Source organism: Hyla sarda, chromosome 1 (genome assembly GCF_029499605.1).
Source record: "Hyla sarda isolate aHylSar1 chromosome 1, aHylSar1.hap1, whole genome shotgun sequence".
NCBI lineage: Eukaryota > Metazoa > Chordata > Amphibia > Anura > Hylidae > Hyla > Hyla sarda.
Window position 1 is genome coordinate 192,362,340 of NC_079189.1, and position 25,019 is coordinate 192,387,358.

Genomic DNA, 25,019 nt, shown 5'->3' on the forward strand with positions numbered 1-25,019 from the left:
CCAATCAGATTGCTTCTTTAATTTTTCACAAGGCCTCTGCAAAATGAAAGAAGCAATCTGATTGGTTGCTATGGGCAACTCAGCATCTTTTCCTGGAAAAGTTTCTGAGTTGTCCATAGCAACCAGATTGCTTCCTTAATTTTTCAGAGGCCTTTTCAAAAATGAAAGAAGCAATCTTATTGGTTGCTATGGGCAACTGCACAACTATTCCTCTACACTGGTTTTGATGAATCTCCCCCATAAAGGGAGATTTATCAAAACCTGTCCAGAGGAAAAGTTTCTGAGTTGCCCATAGCAACCAATGAGATTGCTTCCTTCATTTTTCAGAGGCCTTTTCAAAAATGAAGGAAGCAATCTCATTGGTTGCTATGGGCAACTGCACAACTCTTCCTCCACACTGGTTTTGATGAATCTCCCCCATAGAGGGAGATTTATCAAAACCTGTCCAGAGGAAAAGTTTCTGAGTTGCCCATAGCAACCATTCAGATAGCTTCCTTCATTTTTGAAAAAGCCTCTGAAAAATGAAAGAAGCGATCTGATTGGTTGCTTTGGGCAACTCAGAAACTTTTCCTCTGGTCAGGTTTTGATAAATCTCCCTCTATGGGGGAGATTCATCAAAACCAGTGTAGAGGAAGAGTTGTGCAGTTGCCCATAGCAACCAATCAGATTGCTTCTTTCATTTTTGAAAAGGCCTCTGAAAAATGAAAGAATCAATCTGATTGGTTGCTATGGGCAACTCAGCAGCTTTTCCAGAAAAGTAAAGTTTAACCACAACACTGTAACATTTTCCCATTCCACTGGGCTGCCGAGACAGTCCTGTTTATCTTAGTGTTTTACATGCTGTGAGATCCCCATAGACCAAAATCGGTTTCAATTGGGAAAAATATCACAGAGTTAATGCACTAGTCACAGTTCCCTATACCATTAAAGAAGGGAGGGCTCAATATTCGCGAATAGGTGCATATATTTTCGCATATGCGTAGAAAAAAAAATTGCGAATATATGATGAATATTCGTCCATATATTTGCGAAATATTGCGAATTCAAATATGGCTATGCCGCTCTTCACTAGTTTTTACCAACATCTGGTGAACTTAATGTCAATAGCACCTTTGGAAATATATTTAGTGAGATAGTGAGAAAAATAGTAACATGTTCAATATTTATTTCATCTTCTGTATGTCCTGCCACCAAAGCGTTATCGGGGTTATGCTTTAAGCCAGAAAATTAAATGTTCGTACTAGACATTAATTTGCTTTCTGTACTATATTTTGCTTTCAAAATGAATACATTTATCAAACTGTTGTTGGCCATGCCTCTCTGTCTAAACTCCACCCACTTTCCCCCCCATGTTTAAAAAGAGGTAGCAGGAGTAAAAAGTTGCCCAAATGGCTCCATAATAAGCAAATAGGTTGATAAGTTCCCTCCATAGTTTCCTACAATAAACATAGCAATTGCCATAGCAATCAGCCATGGTTGAGCTGATTACCAAACATATCGCAGTCTATTTGGATGCATAACTATTTACATGCTTTTATGTCTCTAATCAAAGCCACAAGCAAACATTGATTATTTAATTACATACAATCAGGATAATAGATTTCTTCCCAATTGGCCAAACATCAGAATTCTCTTCATAAGACTTACTTCACACTTTACACATCATTTTGTTAACCTGACCGCATATCTTTATTTCCTTCATTACATACTCTCATATTACTCTCCCATTCAATGTGTCATGAAGCTGTAATTCACGCTGTCTTGAAGCTGCCTTCAGTAAAGATGATGCTAATGGATATGGTGCTGGGCGGTAAAATGCATAGTCACAGCACAGGCTGGCAAACTGCCGGGAGTGTTCATTAAGATTGCAGCTGGGTTGGAAATTATAACAGTCCAGAAGTTCACTAAATTGTTCTAAAAAAATTAAAAAGCTACTTAAATATAAAGAGACATTTTACAAATGCTCATTGCTGAAATGACAGACATACAGTGAACATGGCATTGAATGCATTAAAGTAAAAGGATATCACTCACCTGCATTGAGTGATGCCAATCTAACATTGAAGCCTTAAGGAAATAATGACATATTTTATTTTAGAGATTTCTCATAAAACTAGCCCAAAACACATCTCAACCTCAAATGTGGCATTAAAATTATGATAGCTTTTTGATGCCTTAGTCCACAGGTCTTTCCCCTGTTCTGCACAAATCGGTGTGGAAAGATGCAGCTCACTGAAAGTCAATGGTCTCAAACTGTGGCCTTCAAGATGTTGCAAAACTTCAACACCCAGCATGCCCTGACAGGGCATGCTGGGAGTTGAAGTTATGCAACATCTAGAGGGCCACAGTTTGAGACCACTACTGTTCTGTACCGTATCACACTCTCTGTACAAGTCCTGTTGATTAAAAAAAAAAGGGCTCATGCACGGAACTTGCTGGGCATTGTACAATTGTGTTGCCAGAATCGGATTTGTTTCCTGGCACCAATCAGTGGAGAACAGGGCAGAGACCAGTTCTGGGCTTACAATTAAAGGGATAGTGCTCTATAAGAAAGCCATTTATACTGTCTACTGTATTAGAGGGCATGAACAAATTGATTGTTGGTTAGTTGATTGGTTAAAAAAAAACATTGAACACTTAGATACAGCATCAGCTGTTTCAAGGCATCATTCAATGACCTTAAAGGAGTACTGTGACCAAAATTAACTAATCCCCCTATCCACAGGATAGGGAATAAGTAGCTGATCCCTGGATGATTGTGAACTGTCTCCTTCAAATGAATGGAATCAGTTCTAGCGTCAGTTTCCCACCGGTGAACATCAGAGGTAAGCTATGCAGGACACCTGATATCTGTGAACCCAGCCTTACTGGAAAGGGGATAACAACTCCATAATTAGAGATGAGCGAATTTTTGAAAAATTTGATTTGGCCGATTCGCCAAATTTTTCCCCAAAATTGGTTTTTGGTCTGAATTTATTCGTGGTGGATTACAATTAAAAACAGCAATTTCTGGCATGCAGAGAGCCTCAATAAGGGTGTAGAACACTTTGCTTTGATGTAACACGCATAGGGGGTGTGCTGGTTTTGTGAAATAATACTCTTATTCAGTATGACATGCAGATCAGAGGCATCATTATTACAATCACTGTTGCAGAGGGCACAATGACAGAGCCTGGAGGTGGCATCAGTATGAGGAGACCATATAGTGGCGGAATGACACAGAGTCGAGGTGGCGGCAGCATGAGGAGACCTCTAGTGGCTGAATGACAAAGCCTGGAGGTGGTGGCAGTATGAGGAGAACATATCGTGGCTGAATGACGCACCCTGGAATTGGCGGCAGCATGAGGAGACTACATAGAGGCTGAATGACACAGCCTGGAGTTGGCAGCAGCATATAGTGGCCGAATGACACAGCCTGGAGTTTGCAGCAGCATGAGGAGGACATATAGTAGCTGAATGACACAGCGTGGAAGTGGCGGCAGCATGAGGAGACCAGATAGTGGCTGAATGACACAGCGCGGAAGTGGTGGCAGCATGAGGAGATCATATAGTGGCTGAATTACACAGCCTGGAGTTGGCGGCAGCATGAGGTTCCTCTGTGGGGCCACCCTTTTTAAGACGAGTAACACTTTCCTTGAAAAGGTGGAAGAAAACAACGTATTGTCCACTGTAGTAGGTGGGGGTAAAAATGTCCTACTCTCGCCCAATTAATTCTCTTCTTGGCAAGTGTTACTAACCCTAAAATGGGTGGCTCCACACAGGAAAAGCTCTCTATTTCCACCTAAAAACCCTGGGAAATGGCAGTTTTTTTAGGGGGAAATAGGGAGAGGTTCCTGTGTGGGGATGCCCTTTTTAGGGCGGGTAACACTTGCCAAGAAGGGAATTAATAATGTGAGAGTAGGGCCTTACAGGGGAAGTTTTACTCCCACCAGTTACAATCGACCATACGTTGTTCCCTTCCACCTTTTAAAGGTCTTTGCATCACATCAATACTTGGTGGTGTAGGTGGCACATGGTATTTTTTGTACACCTTTCCTTTTGTTTGATTTAAAAAAAAATTGGGGAACATATATTTTATCTTAAGAAAAGTGAAGTTTTAGCTAATGCATATACTCTACACTTAATTGTGGTCTGTAACTGGGGAGCAGCACCTTAAATATGTTTAGCACTATCCATATTTGTGAAGTGTTGATGTGGCACCATGGTCAATCTACTCTGATGCATCAAGCACCAGGCAGGACAGCTTTTCCAGGGCAAACTCTGATAGCCACAAATCATGTCCACCACCTTCTGGTTTAGGTCCTGCTCCAGGTCTACCTGCTGCTCATGAGTCACTTCACTATGCAGGTGAAGAAAGCTACTCATCAGCAACTGTAGACTCAGGCTGCTGCTGATGGAGCTGGTACTGCTCCTGCCACCCCACCCCTCCCCAGCAGCCATGGCAGTGGAAGGTGAGCGCCGAGGGCCCCCCGAGTCAGACCTGCGAGAGGATGGACGATGGCGCAGATAGGCATCGGCCAACTGACTACATAGGATTTCTCTGTAGTAGGTCAGTTTGTCCTCCCTCTCAGTGGGTGTAAAAAAGGCCCCCATTTTGTGCCGGTAGCAAGGGTCCAAATAGGTGGAGAGCCAGAAGTGATCCCACTGCCAAATGGTGACAATTCGGCTGTCACTACGCAAGCAAGTGAGCATGCATCGTGCCATTTTTGCAAGTGACTCGGAGGGACGCCCTGCCTAAATCTCCACTGCATACTGCCACGGTGTGTCTGGGTCCTCTGTCTCTCCTTCCTCATAACCCACTAGCTCCTCTAGCATCTCCTGCTCCTCCTCTCCTGTCAGATGACTAGAAAAACCGCCGATCTCGCGAAACCTAAACTGTGCTCCACTGTGCCCCTCCTTCTCCTCCTCCAGTTCAGCCCCCACAGGGCTCATGTTGCTGTGAGATGTAGGCACCACGTCTCCAGTGCCCTTACCAGCCATCATTTCCAACATGTGTTGTAGTAGATGAAGCAGTGGAATGACGTTAGTAATCTCATAATCCTTGCGACTGACTAATAATGTGGCTTCCTCAAAGGCCCTGAGCAAATGGCAGGTGTCACATACAGTGGGGATCAAAAGTTTGGGCACCCCAGGTAAAAATTTGTATTAATGTGCATAAAGAAGGTGAAAGATGAAAAAATCTCCAAAAGGCATCAAATTACAGATTAGACATTCTTATAATATGTCAACAAAAATTAGATTTTATTTCCATCATTTACACTTCCAAAATAACAGAAAACAAAAAAAAATGGCGTCTGCAAAAGTTTGAACACTCTGCAGAGATAATATCTTGTACTGCCCCCTTTGGCAAGTATCACAGCTCGTAAACGCTTTTTGTAGCCACCCAAAAGTTTTTAAATTCTTGTTTGAGGTATCTTTGCCCATTCTTCCTTACAAAAGTCTCCCAGTTCTTTGAGATTTCTGGGCTGTCTATCACGCACTGCTCTTTTAAAGTCTATCCATAGATTTTCAATTATGTTGAGGTCAGGAGATTGTGAAGGCCATGACAAAACCTTCATTTTATGCCTCTTGATGCAATCCCCCATGGATTTCGAGGTGTGTTTAGGATCATTATCCAATTGTAGAAGCCATCCTCTCTTTAACTTCTGCTTTTTCACAGATGGCATCAAGTTAGCATCCAAAATTTGCTGAAATTTTATTGAATCCATTTTTCCTTCTACTCGTGAGATGTTCCCTGTGCCACTGGCTGCAATACAACCCCAAAGCATGATTGATCCACCCCCATACTTAACAGTTGGACAGAGGTTCTTTTCATTAAATTCTGTTCCCCTTCTTCTCCAAACATACCTTTGCTCATTCCGGCCAAAAAGTTCTATTTTAACCTCATTGGTCCACAGAACTTGTTTCCAAAATGCATCAGGCTTGTCTATATGTTCATTTGCAAAGTTCAAACACTGATTTTTGTGGTGAGGACGTAGAAGAGGTTTTCTTCTGATCACTCTTCCATGAAGACCATATTTGTACAAGTATCTCTTTATAGTGGAATGGTGTACCACAACTCCAGTGTCTGCCACATCTTTCTGGAGGGATTGTGCAGTCAAAATGTGGGTTTTGAATTGGTTTTCTCACAATCCTGCGAGCTGTTCTGTCTGATATTTTTCTTGGTCTTCCAGCTCTAGCTTTAACTTCCACTGTTCCCGATGACTGCCATTTCTTAATTAGATTTCGAACAGAGGATATTGAAATGTGAAAATGTTTGGCTTTCTGCCTATAGCCTTCTCCAGCTTTGTGATCGTCAACTATTTTCAGTTTCAGATTTCTAGACAACTGCTTAGAAGAACCCATGGTGCTGATTGTTGGGGCAAGGTCAGATGAGTCTGGGCATTTAAAACGTTTGAGATTGACATCACCTGGTCTTCCCAGATGATGATTGAGAACAATCCATGACACTGGCAGGTCTCATGTTTGTAAAGGGGGCAGTGCATGCTATAAATTCTGCAGGGTGCCCATACTTTTGCAGATACCATTTTTTTGTTTTCTGTTATTTTGAAAGTGTAAATGATGGAATCAAACTTTTGTTGACATATTATAACAATGTCTAATCTGTAATTTGATGCCTTTTGGAGATGTTTCCATCTTTCCTTTGCTTCTTTATGCACATTAATACAAATTTGTGCCTGGGGTGCCCAAACTTTTGATCCCCACTGTATGAGCTGCCACTGGTGACATTGAAGTTACACAGGGGTCCCCCTATCCGCTTGCATCATCAAGTAATCAGTGATGGCTTTTCTCTGTTCGTATAGTCGTTCCAACATATGGTGGGTGGAATGGGTGGAAACGTCACAAACCACACTATGTTGGGGGATACCATTCTGATGTTGCAGTTCAAGGATGGTGTGCTTTGCGGTGTAAAAGTGTCTAAAGTGCATGCAAAGTTTCCTTCCCATTGTTAGGATTCTTGCAGATGGGGGGGGGGGACACTTCAGGAACCGCTTGACAACCAGATTGACCACATGTGCCATGTAGGAAGCATGTCTCAGGCTTCCATGTCGCAGCGCAGACAAGATTTTCTTCCCGTTTTTGGTCACTATTGTTCCCATTTCCAGTTTTTGTGGAGTAAGCCATTATTCGATTTCTTCATGAATGACCTTTAGCAGTTCCTCCCCTGTGTGACTCCGTTCACCAAGGCAAAACATGTGAAGAACAGTGTGACACCGCCGTGCCCTGCACACATGGTATGCTGGAGGGACACAATGGAGGATGAGGAGATGGAGTCGCACACTGTCACAGGACCAACAGCCTGAGAGCGTGGAGGCGGAAGCGGCATGACCTTTCCAAGTTGCTGTTGTGGCTCTGCAGGAACCACATTCCCCCAGTGGGCCTTAAAGGACATGTATTGTCCCTGACCATAGTTTCAGCTCCACACGTCGGCACTGCCATGCACATTAGCACACACCGACAGGCTCAAGGACTGACCCACCGTCTGTTCCACAAAATTGTGCATGACCGGTGCTGCCTTTTTCGCAAAGAAGTGACAACTTGGGACTCTCCACCTCGGCACAAGCCATCAGTTCTCTGAAAGGTGCAGAGTCCACCACTTGAAAATAAAGGGACTGCACCACCAGCAACTTGGACAGGAGAACATTCAGCTTCTGCTCCGTTGGATGAGTGGGCGCATACTGTTGTCTCTTGGATATAGCTGCTCCGATGGATTGCTGGCAGAATGACTGACTTGAAGTAGGAGGAGCAGGAGCATCTGGAGCGACAGAAGATGGGTTTGACACACAGCCCCCTTCGGCTGAGGTGGTAGAGCCTTGGCTTGCTGAAACCGGGAGCTGCGTGCCACGGTTCTCCCTGGCTGCTTTATGGTGATGCTGCATATGTTGGCACAGGGCAGTGGTACCAACATTGGGACCCTGGCAACACTTCACCTTCTGCTGACACATCTTGCATGTGGCCAGGTTAACATCCTCCGGATGCTTGATGAAGAGCAGCTGATTTTCCCACCTACAGTCCGCACTGATTGACTGCTACTGCCATCGATTTTAGGAACTCCTGTTCTACTACCTCAGGGCTCCCGGCGGGGGATTTAAAAATGAAAGTTTAAACAGTATATGCATCGCAGAGTAGCGCAGCATGCTGCTTGCTCCCTTCTTTATAACTGCTGATCACATTGGGTGCCAGAATTGAGACCCAGTGCGATCAATTCTTCAGCCCCTCTGCTACTACCCCCAACATAGAACAGACTCTGTTCCATGATGGGGGTAGTAGTACAAAAACTAATGTAGCCTCCCCAGCCGACGACAGACTCCAGCAGCTGCGGAACTACTACTCCCATCATGGAAACTAGCCTGTTCCATGATGGGATTAGTAGTAGTCTCTCAGCACCATAGGAGTCTGCTCAGAAGTAAGTCAGTTGCTAGGGACACAGCACGGCAAGGAACAGACATGCGGAAAACAAGTAAGAAGATAGGTGCTGAAGAGTCTGTTCTGAACAGCTATTGGCTGATCATTAGCCAAAGACTGCCACAACCAATGACTCAGTAAAAAAAAAAGTGCAAATGTGATTACCATATTCATGAGGGGCAGGGCAGAGCGGCAGCTGGGAGGAGGTGCAGCAGAAAACATCACAGCTGAGTAAGTGACGTGGCACTCACAACATGGCAAGTCACGGGAAGCCAGTAACAAACAGTATCTTCTGGGAAGACTTTAAAATAACTACAAAAGAACACCAGACAAGGAAAAGAAATGCACAGAACTGGTAAGCTAAATATAACGATTTGCACCATATAACTATAAAAAAGAGCCACCGGACAAACCCTTTAACCCCTTAAGGACACATGACGTTCTCATACGTCTCCATTTCCGAGTCCTTAAGGACACATGACGTATGAGAACGTCATGTGTTTTACCGGCCCCCCGCAACCATCTGGAGCGGAGCCGGTCCCCGATGCCTGCTGAAATCGTTCAGCAGGCATCGGGGCATATCGCCCAGGGGGGTCATTATGACCCCCCATGTCGGCGATGGCCGCAGATCGCTGGACAATTCAGTCCAGCGATCTGCGGCGGATTCCGGGTCAATCGGGTCTCCAGTGACCCGGTGACCCGGAATTATTGGCTGATCGGGGCCGTCAGAGACAGCCCCGAACAGCCAGAGCCAGCAGGGGTGAGGTGGCACTGGTGCCACCTCACGATCGCCCTGATTCGTCGGCCGGATTACCGGCCAACCAATCAGGGCGCCTGCTGCGGGTGTCACTCCCGCAACCCGCTCCGCCCCTCTTCCGGAGGACGTGAGCGGGTGCGGGACGTGCACCCCGGGTGCTGGGGACCCCGATCCCCGGCGCCCCTGTTGGGATTGGGGCCCCAGGAGCGACGGCCGCGGCGGAGACGACGAGGGACTGACCTGTGCGGCGAGGATCGTTGGAGGTGAGTGACAGCCTCCTGCTGTTGCTTAGCAACAGCTCCCAGCATGCAAAATGGGCATGCTGGGAGCTGTAGTTATGCAACAGCAGGAGACAGACCACCACAACTCCCAGCATGCCCTTATGGGCATGCTGGGACTTGTAGTTTTGCAACAGCTGGAGGCACATTCTTTCTATGGAAAAGTGTACCTTCAGCTGTTGTGTAACTACAACTCCCAGCTTGCACAATCAGCTAAAGTGCATGCTGGGAGTTGTAGTGGTGCATCTGGTGGTTGCATAACTACAACTCCCAGCATGCCCGTTGGCTGTCGGTGACTGCTGAGAGTTGTAGTTTTGCAACAGCTGAAGGCACACTGAGTTAAGTAGCAAACCAGTGTGTCTCCAGCTGTTGCATAACTACAATCCCCAGCATCCCCAGCCAAAGTAGTATGCCTCCAGCTGTTGCATAACTACAACACCCAGCATGCCCTTCCGCTGTCCGTACATGCTGGGGGTTGTAGCTTTTGCAACAGCTGAAGGCACACTGGTTGCAAAACACTGAGTTTGTTACCAAACTCGGTGTTTCACAACCAGTGTGCCTCCAGCTGTTGCAAAACTACAATTCCCAGCATGCACTGATAGACCGTACATGCTGGGAGTTGTAGTTTTGCAACAGCTGGATGTCCCCCCCCCCCCCCCCCAATGTGAATGTACAGGGTACACTCACATGGGCGGAGGATTACAGTAACTATCCGGCTGCAAGTTTGAGGTGCGGCAAAATTTCTGCTCAAACTGCCAGCGAGAAACTACTGTGAACCCCCCGCCCGTGCGACTGTACCCTAAAAACACTACACTAGCACACAATAAAATAAAAAGTAAAAAACACTACATATACACATACCCCTACACAGCCCCCCTCCCCTCCCCAATAAAAATGAAAAACGTCTGGTACGCCACTGTTTAAAAAACGGAGCCTCCAGCTGTTGCAAAACAACTACTCCCAGTATTGCCAGATAGCCGTTGACTGTCCAAGCATGCTGGGAGTTTTACAACAGCTGGAGGCACCCTGTTTGGGAATCACTGGCGTAGAATACCCCTATGTCCACCCCTATGCAAGTCCCTAATTTAGGCCTCAAATGCGCATGGCGCTTTCACTTTGGAGCCCTGTCGTATTTCAAGGCAACAGTTTAGGGCCACATATGGGGTATCACCGTACTCGGGAGAAATTGGGCTTCAAATTTTGGGGGGTATTTTCTGCTATTACCCTTTTAAAAAATGTAAATTTTTTGGGAAAACAAGCATTTTAGGTAAAAAAAATATATATTTTTTTGCATATGCAAAAGTCGTGAAACACCTGTAGGGTATTAAGGTTCAATTTACCCCTTGTTACGTTCCCCGAGTGGTCTAGTTTCCAAAATGGTATGCCATGTGTTTTTTTTTTGCTGTCCTGGCACCATAGGGGCTTCCTAAATGCGGCATGCCCCCAGAGCAAAATTCGCTTTCAAAAAGCCAAATGTGACTCCTTCTCTTCTGAGACCTGTAGTGCGCCAGCAGAGCACTTTTCACACCCATGCGAGGTGTTTTCTGAATCGGGAGAAATTGGGTTTCAAATTTTGGGGGGTATTTTCTGCTATTACCCTTTTTAAAATTATAAAAATTTTGGGAAACCAAGCATTTTAGGTAAAAAAAAAATATATTTTTTTACATATGCAAAAGTCGTGAAACACCTGTAGGGTATTAAGGTTCACCTTACCCCTTGTTACGTTCCCCGAGGGGTCTAGTTTCCAAAATGGTATGCCATGTGTTTTTTTTTTGCTGTTCTGGCACCATAGGGGCTTCCTAAATGCGGCATGCCCCCAGAGCAAAATTTGCTTTCAAAAAGCCAAATGTTACTCCTTCTCTTCTGAGACCTGTAGTGCGCCAGCAGAGCACTTTTCACCCCCATATGGGGTGTTTTCTGAATCGGGAGAAATTGGGCTTCAAATTTTGGGGGGTATTTTCTGCTATTACCCTTTTTAAAAATGTAAAATTTTTGGGAAAACAAGCATTTTAGGTAAAAAAAATATATATTTCTTTTACATATGCAAAAGTCGTGAATCACCTGTAGGATATTAAGGTTCACTTTACCCCTTGTTACGTTCCCTGAGGGGTCTAGTTTCCAAAATGGTATGCCATGTGTTTTTTTTTGCTGTCCTGGCACCATAGGGGCTTCCTAAATGCGGCATGCCCCCCAAAAACCATTTGTCGCTCCTTCCCTTTTGAGCCCTCTACTGCGCCCGCCGAACAATTAACATAGACATATGAGGTATGTGCTTACTCGAGAGAAATTGGGTTTCAAATACAAGTAAAAATTTTCTCCTTTTTACCCCTTGCAAAAATTCAAAAATTGGGTCTACAAGAACATGCGAGTGTAAAAAATGAAGATTTTGAATTTTCTCCTTCACTTTGCTGCTATTCCTGTGAAACACCTAAAGGGTTAATACACTTACTGAATGTTTTTTTGAATACTTTAGGGGGTGTAGTTTTTATAATGGGGTCTTTTATGGGGCATTTCTAATATGAAGGCCCTTCAAATCCACTTCAAAACTGAACTGGTCCCTGAAAAATAGTGAGTTTGAAAATTTTGTGAAAAATTTCAAAATTGCTACTGAACTTTGAAGCCCTCTGGTGTCTTCCAAAAGTAAAAACTCATAAATTTTATGATGCAAACATAAAGTAGACATATTGTATATGTGAACCCCAAAAAAATATATTTTGAATATCCATTTTCCTTACAAGCAGAGAGCTTCAAAGTTAGAAAAATGCAAAATTTTCATTTTTTTCATCAAATTTTGGGATTTTTCACCAAGAAAGGATGCAAGTTACCATAAAATGTTACCACTAAGTTAAAGTAGAATATGTCACGAAAAAACAATCTCAGAATCATAATGATAACTAAAAGCATTTCAGAGTTATTAATGTTTAAAGTGACAGTGGTCAGAATTGCAAAAAACGCTCCGGTCCTTAAGGTATAAAATGGCCTGGTCCTTAAGGGGTTAACAGGAACAAAATAGTAGACTTCTGAGATGTACGTATGTGGTATGCACTTATGAGGGGAGGACAATGCGCCCCAGTGCGCTTAAAACAGTATTTGTGTACAACACCAGCAGTACACACCAGTGCTGCAGCACACAATCGCTGTGTACTAAACCCAAAATTGCACTTTCTCTCTCAATCTCTCTCCCTTCCCTATCAGTGCTTCTAGGCTGGATTTGGGCTTGAGATGAATTTCTGCTGTAAAAAACTTTTCTGTGCAACACACTGCTCCATGTCCCTCTCTGTAATAGAACGTTGATGTGACTTGGAGGTGAATCGCTGTTGTAAAAATGCTTTTCTGTGCAGCACACAGCGCTGTCTCTCTCTCTCTCTCTCTCTCTCTCTCTCTCAGCAATAAAAGGCTGAAGTTACTGGCCGCAAGATGGCTGCCAATTATATAGGGCTATGACATCACAGGGGTGGCTGGCTGCTGATAGGCTGCATGCTGAATGTGATTCAGGGTCATCCCGCCGACCCTTGTTCTCGCCATCCCAGGATTCCTTGCCCCATGTTCTCACATGTGGATCCGCCATTTTAGATACCCTGGAGCCTGGACTGCACTAAATGGAGTTTAATGAATCGATTTGCGCAATCAAATTGCGGCGATATTCACATTCGTTGCGAATTGAATTTTTCCTGAAATTCATAACAAATTCGGATTTGTCAGATTTGATTCGCTCATCCCTATCCATAATAATGCCTGTGAATATAAAAAGGGAAGCCCTAAAAGTTCCTGTATGTGTAATGTTTTGGTGTCCATTTATTTTTGTCCATATACTGTAACTCCATTTTATGTTCAAAATATTTGCATGTATATCAACATACAGAACATATAGTCAAACATTTTGTATGTATATGAATGTACAGAACATATATTCAAAATGTTTTGTTTTTTATGTATATAAACATACAGAACATATATTCAAAAAGATTTTTATGTCCAGTACATGAACTTACAGAATATGCGCAGTCACAGCCTTTTAGTTTACACACTACACATTTGGCTGTTCTTGTATTTATTTATTTTATTTTATTTTTTCTTTTAATTATCTAGAAAAAAAAAGGAGGTTGTCAGCAATTTGTTTGCTGTGGGAAAGTAGTATCTTTTTTATTTGCATTTTGATAAAGAAAACAGTTAACTGAAAGAATGGTTTATTCTTTTTGAAAGCGTCTTTCGGCTTATATTCATCTTTATGAAGCATGCTTGCCAAATTACAGTTCACAGCTTTCAACTATGGCTCCTGGTGTATACAAATTGAATGAAAAGCTGCTACCGCTTTTTTTAATTTGTCTGGTTTCACACAAATTTAGTCAAACCCAAGAAGGTGACTTCAAGTGCATCACAATTACATTGCACATATGTGACCTGCATCGAAATATAAAAATATCTTGTTATAAACAAAAGCAATTTAGGGCCTTTAGGAATACAATGGTTTATAAAAGCATCTAGTCTAAATTAAAAGCGCAGGTATAAAAGTACATAGCATTCTCTATGGCTTTTTATGTTTACTAGGAGAACATAACTGAAATGTGGAAGAGGTGCACAAAACAATTACACATTCGCATTTCATTAGTTGTTCTTTCTCCAAAGCAAAATATACTTCATTTTGTAATGTCTTTCTGAACTGTATCTAGTTTATCCTGTTTCTGTCTTTTTTTCTGTATTTTCACTTCTATTCGGCGTACAAGGACTTAACAGGCATTAGCCTTTGTACTTAGGGATTGACATCATAAAACCTCAGTGACAACAACTTGGGTTTGCATGCATTTCTGCCTTCTAAATTGAGTTTGTTTTTGCTTTTAATCCATTTTAGGATTTCATGGTTTCAAGTGATTAGACCTTTCCTTATCTATTTTTTGTTGTTTTGTTCAAAAGTTATAAAAATGAAGAGTTATTATTCTACGAACTCATTGTTAAAGACATTGATCCAAACAAATTTGAGCCGTTTGTACAAAGCATTTTAAGTCCTCTTGGCCTCCTAGCAAATCCTTAAAAATCTTTAGTAACAAAGGAATCCTAAAACAACCAATTACTTCTATAACAATACATAAATATATTTTTAGTTTGTCTCAAATCCTGTGTAATAATTCCAGAAGTCTTTTTTCTTATCTGGCTTAGTAACACTGAATACAGCAAACATTTAGAAGGTCGTGTTTCTACAAAGGTACATTTTTATTTACTCTGTTTTTAAATATTTTATAGGAATTTTAAATATAAATCATACAAAATGATCAGCTATCTAGGTTTCCATCTACAACAGTGTTCTCAAACTATGGCCCTCCAGATGTTGCAAAACATCAACTCCTAGCATGCTCGGACAACTGTCCGAGCATGCTAGGAGTTGATGTTTTGCAACATTTGGAGGGCCATAGCTTGTCTAAGCATGCTGGGAGTTGAAGTTTTGCAACATCGGGAGGGCCATAGTTTGAGACCACTGCACTACAATGTAAAACTCTCAGTTGCTGAATATATACAAACAAAATAATATAAATGAGCAGGCATGCATTGGTATGTCTGCAATGTTAAAAGGGTACTCCAGTGGAAAACTATTTTTTTTTAATAACAACTAGTGTCAGAATGTTAAACAGATTTGTAAATGACTTCTATTTAAAAATCTTAATCCTTCCTGTACTTATCAGCTGCTGTATACTGCAGAGGAAGTTCTTTTCTTTTTGAATTTATTTTCTGTCTGACCACAGTGCCCTCTGCTGACACCTCTGTCCATGTTAGGAACTGTCCAGAACAGGAAAGGTTTGCTATGGGGATTTGCTCCTGCTCTGGACAGTTCCCAAAATGGACAAAGGTGTCAGTAGAGAGCACTGTGGTCAGACTGAAAAGAATTTCCAAAAGAAAAGAATTTCCTGTGGAGCACACAGCAACTGATAAGTACTAGAAGGATTAAGATTTTTAAATAGAAGTCATTTACAAATCTGAAATAAATTGTATTAACCACACCTCAAGGACCTCACCATACCATATGGTACACAATGACGATAGTTGGAGACAGTTTGTATGAGACAAATGTATAAAATTTATTAGACAATCATAAAACAAATTATCATAAATGAAATAAAAAATAAGTAAAATATGGAATAAAATGATTAGAATGTTGCACTACTTGACTATATGTTTTACCATTGGGCCCTAATGGTAAAAATAAAACACTGCTAATGATGGTTATATCACGTTTGCAATGGTGGTATTATCTGCTAATCCGGCAATTTTGATTAACCAGCACTTTGAAATACTCTGGCAAAATTAAATAGTTCAGCATATGTTGCTGAACGGTGAAAACATAATAGATACTGGTTAGTCTCTCAGATGACTGTAATTAGCCGCCTACAGTGTGTTATGTTGTTATATCTCACCGGGTCTCCGGCCGCTGGTCCCGTGCAGCGACGGACCGAGAATGAAGTCCTGCGGCTGTTGGAATGGTACGGGCATTGAAGTCCTCTAGGTGTCTGCAGTAGCAGGCTCTGTATGCACTGGATGGAACGGTAACTCACGAGCTGTCTCTGGATTCGAGCTCCGGCAGGAGGCTCCAGCAGGTGGAACTCGTGGACTTATGTTTCAATACTCCCAAATACAGACCACCAGTTGATGTACGAGGATCTCGTGGCTCAAACAGACCAGCAGACAGCGCGTCTAATACATGGAACGGAGACCCAGGTGTGGTAGGCAGATAGCTTCAGTTGATTTAAGCCGGCTTTGATGTAGATTGTGATCAAATAGAAGTGCATCTTTTTTGTGCTTGATTCAGATTACACAAAGCTGTAGACATGTTTCAGGGTACTTAATCCGACCCCTTCCTCAGTAGACAAGTTGTGTCACACTGGGCTCCGAACAAGAAACACCCTAGACACCCCACTCCAATCATGTAGGGACATCAGTACTAAAGCCAAACAAGTTCCTAGCTAACAGGCACACTCCACAGTGTGAACATGATGCTAGCCCAGGAGGAAACAAAAATCCTAAATATAAGCAAACACGGGTACAGACACAAGGCTAACTCACTCCTAGATAGATGGATTAGCACAAGACTCAGAACAGGATTCTATCCTAGGAGATCCAGGCTCCAACAAGGGTCAAAACAGAACTGACAAACCCACAGTGTGAATACTGACTCAGGAAACACAAAGCATATGCAGAATGAACAATACAAGAATACTAAAACCTGACAAATGTACTAAAATAAAGCAGGCTAAAATCTAGATGTCACATAGGACAGATATCTATGGTTAAAACTCAGGATACATGTGCTCAGACAGACATAGTGAACATAATGCAATCATGGTCAGAGTATTAACCACACCTATATTTACCAGCCCAGAGCAGCACCTGAAGAGGCCTTATATACCCTCTCAGTGCTGAAGGTCTGAAAGGTTAACTCTTCCCAAACCAAGGAGAATAAAGACAGAAACTGTTCAGACATAAACATAATGTCTGAACAGGACCCAAAGCAGAAAAATGCAAAATACAGATAAACAAACATTACACTGATTGGTACACAGGTTTTGTTAAATTTCCCATAAACATTTAACATACTGGTTATTTTAAATGACGTTACTGCTATATTTACTATGCATATATCTGGATACTAGCTGTGTGTTAAGAACCTTAAATGTATATGTAAGTGAATGTATATCATAAATTTACAAAGTGGAAATGCAATTCAAAACAATCCATATATGCATATCTTGTTTGTGGTGTGCTGCTGTATTTATTTATTTTTTTATTTATTTATTTTTTTGTGTGTGCTTGCTTTCAGGTTGCAGCTACTCCAACTTACACCTACATATTTATGCTGTTTAATTTGTATATGGGGCACAGATTTTCATTTTGCAATGTTAGGATCCTACCTGTGATGGGTTCATTTTTGAGATCTTGACCATAGGTGAGCCTGCCTAGTGTTAGATCCTTTCTGAGAAGGTTGTCTTTTTGCGGCAGACAGATTCACATCATTTCATAGAAAATTGAACAAGGAACCTTACATTTGCATGTATAGTAAAAGTATTGATCAGCGATGACACTAAAACCACAGGATTTAGCAATGATTATCTTGAGTACATTAAACCGACACAGTAATGTGTTATGTCAGGATATCCTAATGCACCAAGGATCAAGATATGGCCAGTAAAAGAAGCAGAATATTAATCTTATATTTGTGCAACTAGTTATGATATTGGTCTGTATTCCTAAAGTTAATGCACGAAAAATGTAAGTAAGGTTTGCTATATCTGTAAATAGCTTGATGTTAATGATACCTATTAACACTAACATTTAACATATGTTAATGATACCTATTAACACTAACATTTAACATACTGGTTATTTTAAATGACGTTACTGCTATATTTACTATGCATATATCTGGATACTAGCTGTGTGTTAAGAACCTTAAATGTATATGTAAGCGAATGTATATCATAAATTTACAAAGTGGAAATGCAATTCATTACTAATGTATTAAAACTTGAATTTTAGCTATACTTCTCCAAAACAGAAAATGTGTTGGAGATGTTCCTGGTATGTAGTGTTGGGAAAAGTGGTCCAAGGAAGGGTAACCTTTCCATTCCAATCCCAAAGAACAACTGTAGCAAAAATTGCTGAAAATGTTAATTCTAGAAAAGGTTTCAGAATACACTATGCATTGCAGCTTCCTGCATATTAGGCAACATAGCCACAGAGTGGTCACAGTTTCTGTTCTGAATAATGACCTCCATTACAGATTGTGAGACTCACAACTAGACTGGTAGCAATAAGGTGAACTGATCTCAAGGACTCATGCCTTCTTATTTTACATCATATGGTTGGTCAAATTTTACATGTTTTATTCCTGCCAAAGCAATATTTTATCTTTTTAAGCATAGAACAATATTAAAATCAGAATATGTAGCAGGGCAACCCCAAGAATGGAGGTCGAAGTAAACAATAAAATTAAGGGACAAATATAGCATTAAAGGGGTATTCCGGCGCTTAGACATATTATCCCTTATCCAAAGCATTTGCAGTGTGCTGCTGTATTTTTTTACTTCTATCTGTGCCTTCATAAAAAAACAATGTTATTCATGGAAACTGTGCTATTTTGTGATATCAATAGCACAGGCTTCATGGTAACATGGTCACATGAACAAAATATAAATGGAAAGAGATGAATTGAAAATAATCAAGCTATTTTAGTAAGATAGTTCATTTTGGCATATAGATCCTTATGAAAGAGTAACTGGACATAAATCAAAAAATCAAAGTAACATTAACCCCTTAACGACGCAGGACGTATATTTACGTCCTGCGCCGGCTCCCGCGATATGAAGCGGGATCGCGCCGCGATCTCGCATCATACCGCGTCAGTCCCAGAGCTAATCAATGGCCGGGACCCGCGGCTAATACCACACATCGCCGATCACGGCGATGTGCAGTATTAACCCTTTAGAAGCGGCGGTCAAAGCTGACCGCCGTTTCTAAAGTGAAACTGAAAGTATCCCGGCTGCTCAGTCGGGCTGTTCGGGACCGCCGCGGTGAAATCGCGGCGTCCCGAACAGCTGATCGGACACCGGGAGGGCTCTTACCTGCCTCCTCGGTGTCCGATCGACGAATGACTGCTCCGTGCCTGAGATCCAGGCAGGAGCAGTCAAGCGCCGATAATGCTGATCACAGGCGTGTTAATACACGCCTGTGATCAGGATGAGAGATCAGTGTGTGCAGTGTTATAGGTCCCTATGGGACCTATAACACTGCAAAAAAATTTTTAAAAAAAGTGTTAATAAAGGTCATTTAACCACTTCCCTAATAAAAGTTTGAATCACCCCCCTTTTCCCATAAAAAAAATAAAACAGTGTAAAAAAAAAAAAAAAAAACATATGTGGTATCGCCGCGTGCGTAAATGTCCAAACTATAAAAATATATAATTAATTAAGCTGTACGGTCAATGGCGTACGCGCAAAAAAATTCCAAAGTCAAATAAAGCGCATTTTTGGTCACTTTTTATAACATTAGAAAATGAATAAAAAGTCATCAAAAAGTCAGATCAAAACAAAAATCATACCGATAAAAACTTCAGATCACGGCGCAAAAAATGAGTCCTTGTACCACCCCGTACATGGAAAATAAAAAAGTTATAGGGGTCAGAAGATGACATTTTTAAACGTATAAATTTTCCTGCATGTAGTTATGATTTTTTCCAGAAGTGCGACAAAATCAAACCTATATAAGTAGGGTATCATTTTAACTGTATGGACCTACAGAATAATGATAAGGTGTAATTTTTACCTAAATATGCACTGCGTAGAAACGGAAGCCCCCAAAACTTACAAAATGGGTTTTTTTTTTCGATTTTGTTGCACAATGATTTTTTTTTCCGTTTCGCCGTGCATTTTTGGGTAAAATGACTAATGTCACTGCAAAGTAGAATTGGCGACGCAAAAAATAAGCCATAATATGGATTTTTAGGTGGAAAATTTAAAGGGTTATGATTTTTAAAAGGTAAGGAGGAAAAAACGAAAGAGCAAAAACGGAAAAACCCTGAGTCCTTAAGGGGTTAAAAATGTAAAACTACCTTAAAAGTCTTAGGCATTGTATAACTTTCCCACAAGTTTCTCAAAGTCATTCTGTTTGTTAATTCTTATTTAGTTGTTTTGTTCAGGTTGTTCTCTTTCCTTTTTTTTATTTAATTTTTACATTTATTTTATTATTTATAACATTTTACAAATATACAATTGATTTCTATGAAGCAAATAACTTAATTACTGAGTTATTGCAGCAAAAAAATATAACACAATAATCAAAAGGAGTAGTTGGGTGCAGGTTATTCCACAAAAATTCCAGAACAAATCAATTCTCGACTTTTCCAACAACCCCATACTTTGAAAATTATCAGACCCTTCTTAGATTTTTTTGCTACTTTAGTTTCATACTGCTGAATCTTCTTAATAATACCCTCCCACTCTTCCACACATGGCCCCTCCACACCCAACCATTTACAAAGAATGAGCAAAGAAAGAGCTGAATAACTAACATCCCCCTACCATTCTGACTGTTAATATCACCGAGCACTGCCAACAAATCAATCTTAAAATCTATCAGGCCAGTTTTTACCTTAATTCTATCTTCTATTGCTAGCCAAAAATCTTGGAGCTTACAACAGGCCCAAACCATATGGATCAAATCGGCTTTGTCAATACCACATTTTGGACAACAAGAATTTTCTTTGTATTTAAAGGGGTACTCCCACCCTAGACATCTTATCCCCTATCCAAAGGATTGGGGATAATATGTTTGATTGTGGGGGTCCCGCCGCTGGGGACCCCCGGATTATTGCATGCGGCACCCACCTGTGTTCTCACCGGAACCGCTGGAGGGTCTGAGTCTCGACTCCGGGAATCGCGACTCCGGGAACGGAAGTCCGCCCCCTCCAATAGACTTGCATTGAGGGTACGGGCGTGACGTCACACGGGGGCGGAGTCCTGATGTCACGGACTTCCGTTCCCAGAGTCGCGACTCAGACCCTCCAACGGTTCCGGTGAGAACAGCGGCGGGACCCCCGTGATCAGACATCTTATCCCCTATCCTTTGGATAGGGGATAAGATGATTAGGGTCGGAGTACCCCTTTAAACCTATATAAGCTGGTGAGAGAATAATATAGTCTAAAGATTACTCGAAATTGGATAATTGTATGCGAGAGAGAGTGTAGCCAACTTAATATTATTCAGACAATTATCCCAGCTCTCTAATGGCCATTGGTTACTAGCAAAATAATCCATTCTCTCTCTGACAAAACTAATTAGAAATGTCTTACAAATTGGCATACATTTTTTTGCTACGAAACATCAATATAACATTTAATTATTTAATCCATCCTCTACAAAGGAAAAAAAATTTTTTCAATAGAATCACATGTAACTCCCAGATAAGATTGTGATAATATGAAAGTGAAATTAACTTTACACTATTATATATATCATATTTTAGTTATATTATGATTAGTGTTGCTCTCGAATATTAGCAAAGCGTAATTACGAATATTCGTTTTTTTTTTCACAGTACACATCACAGTGATCATCCCTCTCTGCTTCCAGCTTGTGTGTAGTAAAGAAGGCTCTAATACTACTGTGTGAAACTGGCGTGCGAATTTTCGCATATGCGAAAATGTGCATATGCAAATTTTCGCATATGCAAATTTTCGTTTATGCTGATTTTTGTATATGCTGATTTTCGCATATGCGAAAATAAAACACGAATATTACGAATATGCAAATTTAGCGAATATTTGACAAATATTCGTCCATATATTCGCGAAGTATCGCAAATTTGAATATGGCCTATGCCGCTCAACACTACTTATGATATATAATTGTAACAAGTATGAATATCATGTTAAGTGGAAAGATGTAAGATGGGATCCCCAGTAGTGTCCAGAACAAAGATTTATAAAATACATTGTTCTCTTTGGTGGTGGTTGAAGATTGAAAATCCAGCATAAGGCTTCCTTGGATTGCCTCTGAATTTAATGGTATCATGTAGTGCTTGCCTGCACCATTGGGATCAATGGCATTTCTGAAAAAGCAAATATAAGAAAAAGTGTTGAGCAAACCAAACCAAACAATCTGGTCAGAAATTTTCTCTTAACCCCTTAAGGACCAAGCATTTTCTGGTTTTGCACTCTAGTTTTTTCCTCCTTACCTATGGACTTGCGTTGAGTGCATTAATTCTGAGACACAGTAAAAAATTTACTACATATTATATTTTATGCGCTGAATAACCCCTGAAAATGGGACCGCAAAATAAAGTCTTTCCGCATTTTCCAGGAAAATCAGTTCATAAAATTTAAGCAAAAATTTGTGTGTGAACCCAGCCTAAAAATAATTTTCTGCTATTTTACAGATGCATCTTTCTTTTACAATGAAGTACATCCAAAAATACAGTGTATGACCAGTTTAGGTTAGAATACGATTCCATGTAGACAACAGACCATACATCATATGTACAGATAGTAACAACCCAGAAAACATATTTAGTGTATCCTTTGTTATCTTATTTACCAATTAGTGGTGAGCGGCAGGGGCAAAATTCGAATTTGCGATATTTTGCAAATATATGGACCAATATTCGTCCTATGTTCGCGAAACTTGCATATTCGCTATGTTTGTTCTCTTTTTTTTTGTATGCGAAAATTCGTAATCAAAATTTGCATTTCATGCACAATTATATCTTTCACCTAAAAGAAGGGAGGGATCAGTGTCCAGTCTTGAAGTGCCGATATTCGCATAAATATTTGCATAAAAATTCGCGTAAATTAGCATAAAAAATGAATATTCGTTATTATGAATATATATCACTATATTCTATATATTTGCGAAATCACTAAGTGCCCATATTTGCTGTGAAAATTCGCATTTCGAATATTCACGCTCAACACTATTTACCATGTCATCAATAGACACCGTCTATTTATTATATTCTTCACATTAATGTGGAAACAACATTTGTCATGAACCACCAGCACCATTCACCCAATTAGTATACACGAGAAAATGACAAATAAAAATCAGTGAAAAACACATTTTGATTGGATGATATTTATGAAACAGCTGGTATCCCAAACAGAAACATACATAAAAAAATGTTTACCATTTTGTCAGAATTCTCTCTAATAGAGTATATAAACAGAGCATAACTTGACACAAAAGACAATGGAGGCTGAATGGCTGAAATATGGATCTTTATTTTAACATAGCTCTGTATTAGAAAATATTCTGATAATTGATCTGGGGTTGGAACAAATTTTTCTGGGGCTCTCAATATTACTTCTCTTATGTCTTCCATAGATATAGAAGCCTCTGACCTTTTTTTTTCTTCCACTGTAATTTTTGGGACAAACTACCAAAAAATTTAGTCAAGTCATCTTCTGATGCTCTCAGATCTGAATGGTATAATTTCACTGGAGTCATGAGTAATTTTACCATTGCTCATTTGAATGTTAGCAATTTGTTTTCTTCCCTCTTGTGCCTTAAAGGGGTACTCCGGTGCATACACATCTTATCCCCTATCCAAAGGATAGGGGATAAGATGCCTGATCGCGGGAGTCCCGCAGCTGGGGACGCCCGTGATCATGCACGCAGCACCCCGTTTGTAATCAGTCTGCGGCCCGGCAGTTGACCGTAATCAGACCCGGAGCGAACACGCTCAGGGGACTGATTACAAAAGGGGTGCCGTGTGCATGATCGCGGGTGTCCCCAGCTGCGGGACTCCCTCGATCAGGCATCTTATCCCCTATCCTTTGGATAGGGGATGAGATGTGTAAGCACCGGAGTGCCCCTTTAACTAAATTTGCCAGAAATCTAATTGGCTTGCCATCTTCAAGGAATTCATTTTTACAAGCAAAAACTGCTTATTTTGGGCTTAACCTCAGAGAAAAGAGCCCAGCTTATTCTAAATTGTGTTAAGGTTATCAAATTTGTAAGTGCCTGCTTAGTATGGCCCCTTCTATCCAATTCTTTATTAATAACTAGAATGAGATCCCCACTTTTAAAAAAGGGGATCTATTTTTGAATTTGCAAAGTTTAGTAGTATGATAAGAATTCATAAAGAGAACAGTGGTGGGATGTAGATAGATGTTAAAATAAATTCCATCTGATCAATCACTCCATGTAGAAAGACAAAAATCCCTATATTATCTATAAGCTTAGATTTAGCCCCTTAATGATGCAGGATGTTTATTTATGGGCTGAGCGTGCTTCAGAACCGGCAGGTCCTGATTGCTATCAGCAACCAGGACCTGCAACTAATACCGGACAGCGCCGATCTGTTCAGGACCACCGTAGTGAAATTGCGTCATGCCGAACAGCTGAGAGGACAACAGGAAGCTTCTTATCTTGCTTCCTGCCGTCCGATCCAGGCTGGAGAAGCAGAGCACCGATAACACTGATCAATGCTAGTCCCCCCCAAAAAAAAGTTTAAAAAAAGTTAATCAATGTGCTTTAACCCCTTCCCTAATAAAAGTTTGAATGACCACATTTTCACATAAAAAAACTATGTAAATAAAAAAAAATGTGGTATCACTGAGTGCGTAAATGTCCGAACTATAAAAATACAATGTTAATTAAACTGCACGGTCAATGGCGTACACGTAAAATAATTCCAACGTCTAAAATTGCGTATTTTGGTCACTTTGTATGCCCTAAAAAAAGGTATGAAAAGCGATCAAAAAGTCCCATTAAAACAAAAATTTTACCTATAATTTTTTTTTTAAATTAGTCATCATACATCCCTGTATATGGAAAAATAAAAAAGTTATAGGAGTCAGAAAATGACAATTTTACACATACTAATTTTGGTGCATGTAGTTTTAATTTTTTATAAGTAGTAAAATAAAATAAAACCTATATTAATTAGGTATCCTTACAACCGTATGGTCCTACAGAATAAAGATATGGTGTCAATTTTACTGAAAAGTGCACTGCATAGAATCGGAAGCCCCCAAAAACTACAAAATGGTGTTTTGTTTTTTTTTTTCAATTTTGACCAACAAATATTTATTTTCTGG

General features: G+C 40.7%; 1 long non-coding RNA gene across 1 annotated transcript in view; it reads right to left on the reverse strand.

Moving 5' to 3' along the window:
• Positions 1-2,036: 2,036 nt before the first annotated feature.
• LOC130303454 (uncharacterized) overlaps positions 2,037-25,019 on the reverse strand; it is a 36,883-nt gene continuing 13,900 nt past the window's right edge. The window contains exon 3 of the long non-coding RNA XR_008853527.1: positions 2,037-2,067. This is a non-coding gene — a long non-coding RNA (uncharacterized LOC130303454). The remainder of the gene's footprint in view (positions 2,068-25,019) is intronic.